The 7,073-nt window shown below is 26.4% G+C and overlaps 1 protein-coding gene across 2 annotated transcripts in view; it reads left to right on the top strand.

Annotated features, from left to right (window-relative positions):
* Positions 1-648, top strand: part of LOC18585699 (ent-kaurenoic acid oxidase 1) — a 19,586-nt gene extending 18,938 nt beyond the window's left edge. The window contains exon 9 of one of the 2 annotated variants that reach the window (XM_007008644.2): positions 448-648. The gene's annotated coding sequence lies outside the window, so the exon portion shown is untranslated. The remainder of the gene's footprint in view (positions 1-447) is intronic. The other variant, XM_018129705.1, reaches the window with a different exon arrangement.

Genomic DNA, 7,073 nt, shown 5'->3' with positions numbered 1-7,073 from the left:
AACTCCTAATTACCATTTTGAGTCATCCTTGAACTGTGAAACTCTTAATTTCACCTTAAAATTCCTATTTGAACTAGTTCGAGGCTTAATCGACTTAATGATACCATTAGGGGCAATATCATCTTTTAACGATTTCTCGAACTTCCTAAATATACAAACATTCTATCGAGCATGTGAATGATATTATAATTATTTTACAAAGCAGGGTTTGACACACCGAGTATGATTTTTGGCATGAGCCAAGTTTTTAAGAAAATCATAAGTCGTGATGTGTATTATAATGAAATGTGTTGTTTTATATGATTTGAAACAAGTACAAAATGTTGTAGATTATGGTATGATGAAAAGTTAACTGTCTCCATTTACTCGGCTTTAGATGTTAATGACGGACTTTGTTTACTCACTGAGTTTATGAAAACTTACCCTTTCTTTTTTTAACCATTTCAGGTTCAAGATAATCTGTAGGCAGTCGATTTCATCAAGGATTTCTTTTGGACTTACTTTCTTGGAAATCGTAGGTCTACATTCTTGCACACTTTTGGTTATCTCGGGGTCCATATGCCACTGTAGGATAATTTTGACTACTTGGTTTACTGTATTACTATATGTATGAATTTATTTTGTTCTCACGCTACAAAAAATATTTATGCATAGTTCTATAAAAATTATTTTATAAGAAAATGAAATATATTATCGAATATTTTTATTTAGTCTAATTAGTCAACTTTTCACTCCAAATGGATGATTTAGATTGCAAAAATTTATTTTAAATCGGAAATGGATATCTTTCTGCCATACGTTGTATTTTTATCAAGTTTCGAAATTTTCAGGTAAAAATGACCAAAATACCCCTGTGTGGTCAAAATTTTATTTTGATTGTTTTCGATCTAACATAATTTATATTCTCTTAAAACTCGATATTTAGTGACTATTGCTCACAGGGGAAGTGGAAAACTGATGCAAGAGCCTTGCGAGGTTTCGGTTGACATACCGAGTAATGAATGATTATTGAGACTTCGCGGCGGTTGTCATGAGCTCGAAGGGAGTGCCGGGTCATGACATCTATACTAAAAGAAAGTGGGAGATAAAAATAATAAGACATGACTGCTTAACAAGGAGGAAGCTCATTAGTTGAATAAGAAAGAATGTTGATTAGCCAAGGTTTAAATTGGAGAAATGACAGGCTGAAGAATATTGAGAAACGAAACCAACTTAGTTGACCAAGAAATGAGTTAGTCGACTAAGTACTTACTGCTAAAACAGCCAGAGACAGGGAACAGAGACGACTTAGTCTACTAAGATATCGGCTAGTCGATTAAAAGCATTCTGTTTGTAAATTTGAAATCTGTACTAAAAGACAGAGTAACGGCTAGAACGGACTCCAAACTATCTTCAACGGTTAGAAAACTATCAAACCTCCATCAAAGATGTTTCTCCAAGTATAAAAGAGTCCTCCAACATTTAGAAACAATCTTTCGGAAGTTTTGGAAGAGATTTGAGTAAAAAAAAACTAAAAAACCAGAAAATTCTCTCTTCACCTCACTGCACTTAAACGTTCATCCTTTGTATTTGTATTCTACACTCAATCTTGTATCATTTAAATCAACTTGTGATCTTAAGTACTTTCTTCTACCTTTCTTATTGTATTCTTAGAGTGAGGGAGTCACTCTAAGTGGTTGTTTCAAGCAAAGATTGCTTGATTGTGTTAAGGTTCTAACTTAACTTTGAAAAGTTAGTTGTTGGGTTTTAGTTTAGCTTGTGAAAAACTAGTGTAAAAGGTTTTGGCTGAGCCTTGTAAAAGCCATTATAAAGTTTGGTGAAAGCTTGTGAATTTCATTGATTTTTAGTGGATTTATTGGGAAAATCCTTGGTTGGATAATCAAGGTAGTGGATGTAGGTCTTAGACTGAACCACTCTAAATTGTTGTGCATTGTATATTCTGTTTTTATTTTCTTTGTTCTGAAAATTAGTTCTTTATCTTATCAAGAGCTGATTTGTGCTATTCACTCTCCCTCTAGCACATATAATTGGGACCAACAAAAAAGGCTTAAAAAATTGTTAAAATTTGTAATAAAAAATAAAGAAAATTAAAGATCCCTTAAAACATCTAAAATCTTTCAAATTCTTTGAAAAATCTCTAAAAAACTTTAAATATCCATAAATGGACCTTAAAAATGCTTAAAAATCCATGAAAAAATCTTTAAAAATGCTTGAAAAGGCTTTAAAAATCTTTTAAAAATGACTTTAAAAACCTTAAAAATCCATAAAATCCTTTGAAAATAAGTTGAAAACACCCTAAAAATCCTTTAAAATCCATCAAAAAAGCCTTTAAAATGTTTAGAATAACCTTAAACATCCTTAAAAATATCTTAAAAATTCTTAAAATTCGTAATAAACAATTAATAAAATTAAAAATCCTTTAAAACATAAAAAATCCTTCTAATTCCTTGAAATATATCTAAAAAACCTTAAATATCCTTAAAATGACCTTAAAAATGCTTAAAAATCTATGAAAAAACCTTTAAAATGCTTTAAAAGGCTTTAAAAATCTTTTAAAAATGACTTACAAAACCTTAAAATCCATAAAATACCTTGAAAACAACGTAAAAATCTTTTGAAATTAATGAAAAAACGTTAAAAATGCTTAAAATGACCTTAAACATCCTTAAAAAGGCTTTAAAAATTCATTAAAAAATCTAAAAAATCCTTAAAAATGTTAATAAATAATTAAGAAAATTAAAAATACCTTAAAAACATTAAAAATCTTTTAAATTTCTTGAAAAATTTCTAAGAAACCTTAAATATTCTTAAAAGGACCTTAAAAATGTTTAAAAATCTATTTAAAACACATTAAAAATCCTTTAAAAGGCTTTAAAAATATTTTTAAAATGACTTAAAAAACCTAAAAAATTCATAAAATCTCTTAAAAATTCTTGAGAACACCTTAAAAATCCTTTGAAATCCATGAAAAAAACTTTAAAATGCTTAGAATGACCTTAAACATCCAAAAAATGACCCTCTAAATTCTTGAAAAAGCTTAAAAAACCCTTAAAATTTGTAATAAATAATTAAGAAAATTAAAAATCCCTTAAAAATATCAAAATCTTTCTAATTCCTTGAAAAGTCTCTAAAAAACCTTAAGGGCATATTTGGTTCGCGGAATAGATAGGAATAGAATAGAATAGTTATTACGTGGGAATAGAATGAGGTGAGAATAGAATAGAATAAGTTTTATGTAGTTTGGTATGATGAATAGAATAGAGTGAAAATAATTATTATGACTTATTACAGTGTTTGATTGGTAACAATAACTTTGGAATAAGAAAAGAATACAAAATGAAAAGATAGAAATACCCTTTATTATATATATATAATTATTTATTTTTATTTTATTTTTTAAAATATTAGTAATTTATAATTAATTAAAATATTAATAATTAATAATTTAAATATCAATATTTTATTATAATTTAATTATTAATATTTTAATTAATAATATTTTATTTTTAATTTAATATTATTATGATTAAAATATTAATAATTTTTTATTTTTTATTTATACTCATTAAAAATTTAATATATTAATAATTTAATAAATAAAACATTAATAGTTTAAAATATTAATATTTTAATATTTTAATCATATTAATATTAATAATTTTTTAATTATATATAAAATAATAATATTTTAAATTTTATAAATATTTTTTTATTCTATTTTTGTTTTTTTTCTTTTTTCTTCTTCATGGGTTGATTGCCGGAAAGGCGATCTGTGTAATAAAACGTCGATATGGTGCACCATTTGGTCTGATCTACCCACTACAGCGCCATATCAGTGCTTCCCCGAGGCTGGATCTGGACGTGGAGCGCCAGATCCAACCGTAGGATCTGGTCAAGAAGCACCAGATTCTGTGCTTCCCGCGAGCACATCTGGCCGTTGAGTACTATATCTGGCTAGATCTTCGTTTGATTCTTGTCCGACCATATTCGGTTGTGAAATCGCCGTCACCGCCATTGCAGCCACCACTACATCATCTCCGGTGTTGAGTGCCACTTAGAGAGAGAATGAGAGAGGAAAGAACGTGAGAAGAAAAAGAAAGAAAAAGGAAAAATGAGAAGAAAAAAAATATTTATAGGTCTAAGGTTGTAATATTTTTAAGTTATAAGGGGCATTTTAGTCTTCTCACAATTTAGAGTTATTCCTTCAGTCATGGAATAGCAAAACCCATGGGGAAGCTCGGGTATAGTTATGTTTGAGTTTTACCCTATTTTAAAGAATAGCTATTACTAGGTAATAGCTATTCTTTGTGGCATTGCTGTACCAAACTGAGGTAAGCTATTCCCTTGAGAATAGACAGGGAATAGCTTAGCTATTTCCTGTACCAAACGTACAGTAAATATCTTTTAAAGAACCTTAAAAATGCTTAGAAATCAATGAAAATAATCTTTAAAATTCTTAAAAAGGCTTTAAAAATCTTTTAAAAATGACTTACAACACCTTAAAAATCTATAAAATTCCTTGAAAATCCTTCAAAACACCTTAAAATCCTTTGAAATTCATGAAAAAAACCTTCAAAATATTTAGAATGACCTTAAACATCCTTAAAAAGACCCTAAAAGTCCTTGAAAATACATTAAAAATCCTTAAAATTCGTAATAAATAATTAAGAGAATTAAAAATCCCTTAAAAACATCAAAAATCCTTCTAATTCTTTGGAAAATCTCTAAAAAATCTTAAATATCCTTAAAAGGACCTTAAAAATGCTTAAAAATTCATAAAAAAAAACCTTAAAAATGCTTCATTACTTTTGAAATTAATGAAAAAAACCTTAAAAATGCTTAGAATGACTTTAAACATCCTTAACAGGGCCGTAAAAATTTTTTAAAAAATCTAAAAAAATCATAAAAAATCAAAAGAAATGATTAAGAAAATTAAAAATACCTTTAAAACATTAAAAATCTTTAAATATCTTTAAAAAAACCTTAAAAATCCATAAAAATCCATAAAAAAATCTTAAAAATACTTCAAAAGACTTCAAAAATCTTTTAAAAATAACTTGCAAAAAATTAAAAATCCATAACATCTCTTGAAAATCCTTGAAAACACTTTAAAAATCCTTTGAATGACATTAAAGATCCTTAAAAGACTCTAAAAATCCTTGAAAAACCTTTAAAAAAATTTTAAAATTCGTAGTAAATAATTAAAAAAATTAAAAATCTTTTAAAAACATTAAAAATCCTTCAAATTCCTTGACAAATCTCTAAAAAACCTTAAATTTCTTTAAAAGGCTTTAAAAATGCTTAAAAATTCATTAAAAAAACCCTAAAAATCCTTAAAAAGACTTTAAAAATATTTTAAAAATGTTTTAAAAATGACTTTAAAAACCTTAAAAATATATGAAATCTCTTGAAAATCCTTGAAAACACTTTAAAAATCCTCTGAAATCCATATAAAAACCTTAAAAATGTTTAGAATGACCTTTAAAAACATAAAAAATCTTTTAAATTTCATGAAAAATCTTTTAAAAACCTTAAATATGATTTAAATTATTTTAAAAATATTTAAAAATTCATTAAGAAAACCTTAAAAATGTTTTAAAAGACTTCAAAAATCTTTTAAAAATGCTTTAAAAAACCTTAAAAATCTTTAAAATTCCTTGAAAACTCCTTAAAAATCTTTTGAAATCCATGAAAAATACCTTGAAAATACTTCAAAAATCTTTAAAAAATGCAATAAAATCCTTAAAAATTCTTAAAATTCCTTAAAACTCCTTAAAAATCCTTTGAAATCCATGAAAAAAAACCTTAAAAATGCTTCAAAAGACATCAAAAATATTTTTAAAATGAGTTAAAAAATCTTTAAAATCTTAAAAATTACTTTAAAACTGTTTAAAAATCCTTTGAAATCTATGAAAAAAAACCATAAAAATGCTTCAAAAGGGTTTAAAAATCTTTAAAAAAAATTCTTAAAAAAACCTTAAAATTTCTGAAAAGCTCCTTAAAAATGATCTTAAATATCCTTAAAAAGAGCAAACAAAAACTTGAAAACACCTTAGAAAGTGCTTAAAATTCATAATAAATAGTTAAAGAAATTTAAAATCCTTTAAAAACATAAAAAATCTTTTAAGTTTCATGAAAAATCTCTTAAAAACCTTAAATATGCTTAAAAGGATATGAAAAATGCTTCAAAATCTATTAAAAAAACCTTAAAAATGCTTTAAAAGACTTAAATAATCTTTAAAAAATACTTTAAAAAGCCTTAAAAATCTTTAAAATTCTTTGAAAACTCCTTAAAAATCCTTTGAAATCCATGAACAAAAACATTAAAAATGCTTCAAATGTCACAACCTGGCACTCCCTTCGAGCTCGTGACAACCGCTGCGAAGACTCGGTAATTATTCATTGCCCGATATGTCAACCGAAACCTCGCAAGGCTCTTGCATCAGTTTTTCACTTTCCCTGTGAGCAATAGTTACTAAATATCGAGTTTTAAGAGAATATAAACTATTTTAGATCGAAAACAATCAAAATAAAATTTTGACCACATAGGGGTATTTTGGTCATTTTTACTTGAAAATTTCGAAACCTGATAAAAATACAACATATGGTAGAAAGATATCCATTTCTGATTAAAAATAAATTTTTGCAATCTAAATCATCCATTTGGAGTGAAAAGTTGACTAATTAGACTAAATAAAAATATTCGATAATATATTCCATTTTCTTATAAAACAATTTTTATAGAACTATGTATAAATAATTTTTGTAGCGTGAGAACAAAATAAATTCATACACATAGTAATATAGTAAACCAGGTGTTCAAAATTATCCTACAGTGGCATATGGACCTTGAGATAACCAAAAGTGTGCAAGAATGTAGAGCTACGATTTCCAAGAAAGTAAGTCCAAAAGAAATCCATGATGAAATCGACTGCCTACAGATTATCTTGAACCTGAAATGGTTAAAAAAGAAAGGGTGAGTTTTCATAAACTCAGTGAGTAAACAAAGTCCGTCATTAACATCTAAAGCCAAGTAAATGGATACAGTTAACTTTTCATCATACCATAATCCA

The sequence above is a fragment of the Theobroma cacao genome, chromosome 10 (assembly GCF_000208745.1).
Source record: "Theobroma cacao cultivar B97-61/B2 chromosome 10, Criollo_cocoa_genome_V2, whole genome shotgun sequence".
Taxonomy (NCBI): domain Eukaryota; kingdom Viridiplantae; phylum Streptophyta; class Magnoliopsida; order Malvales; family Malvaceae; genus Theobroma; species Theobroma cacao.
Note: the sequence above shows the minus strand (reverse complement) of the source record. Positions and strands in the feature narration are given on the sequence as shown.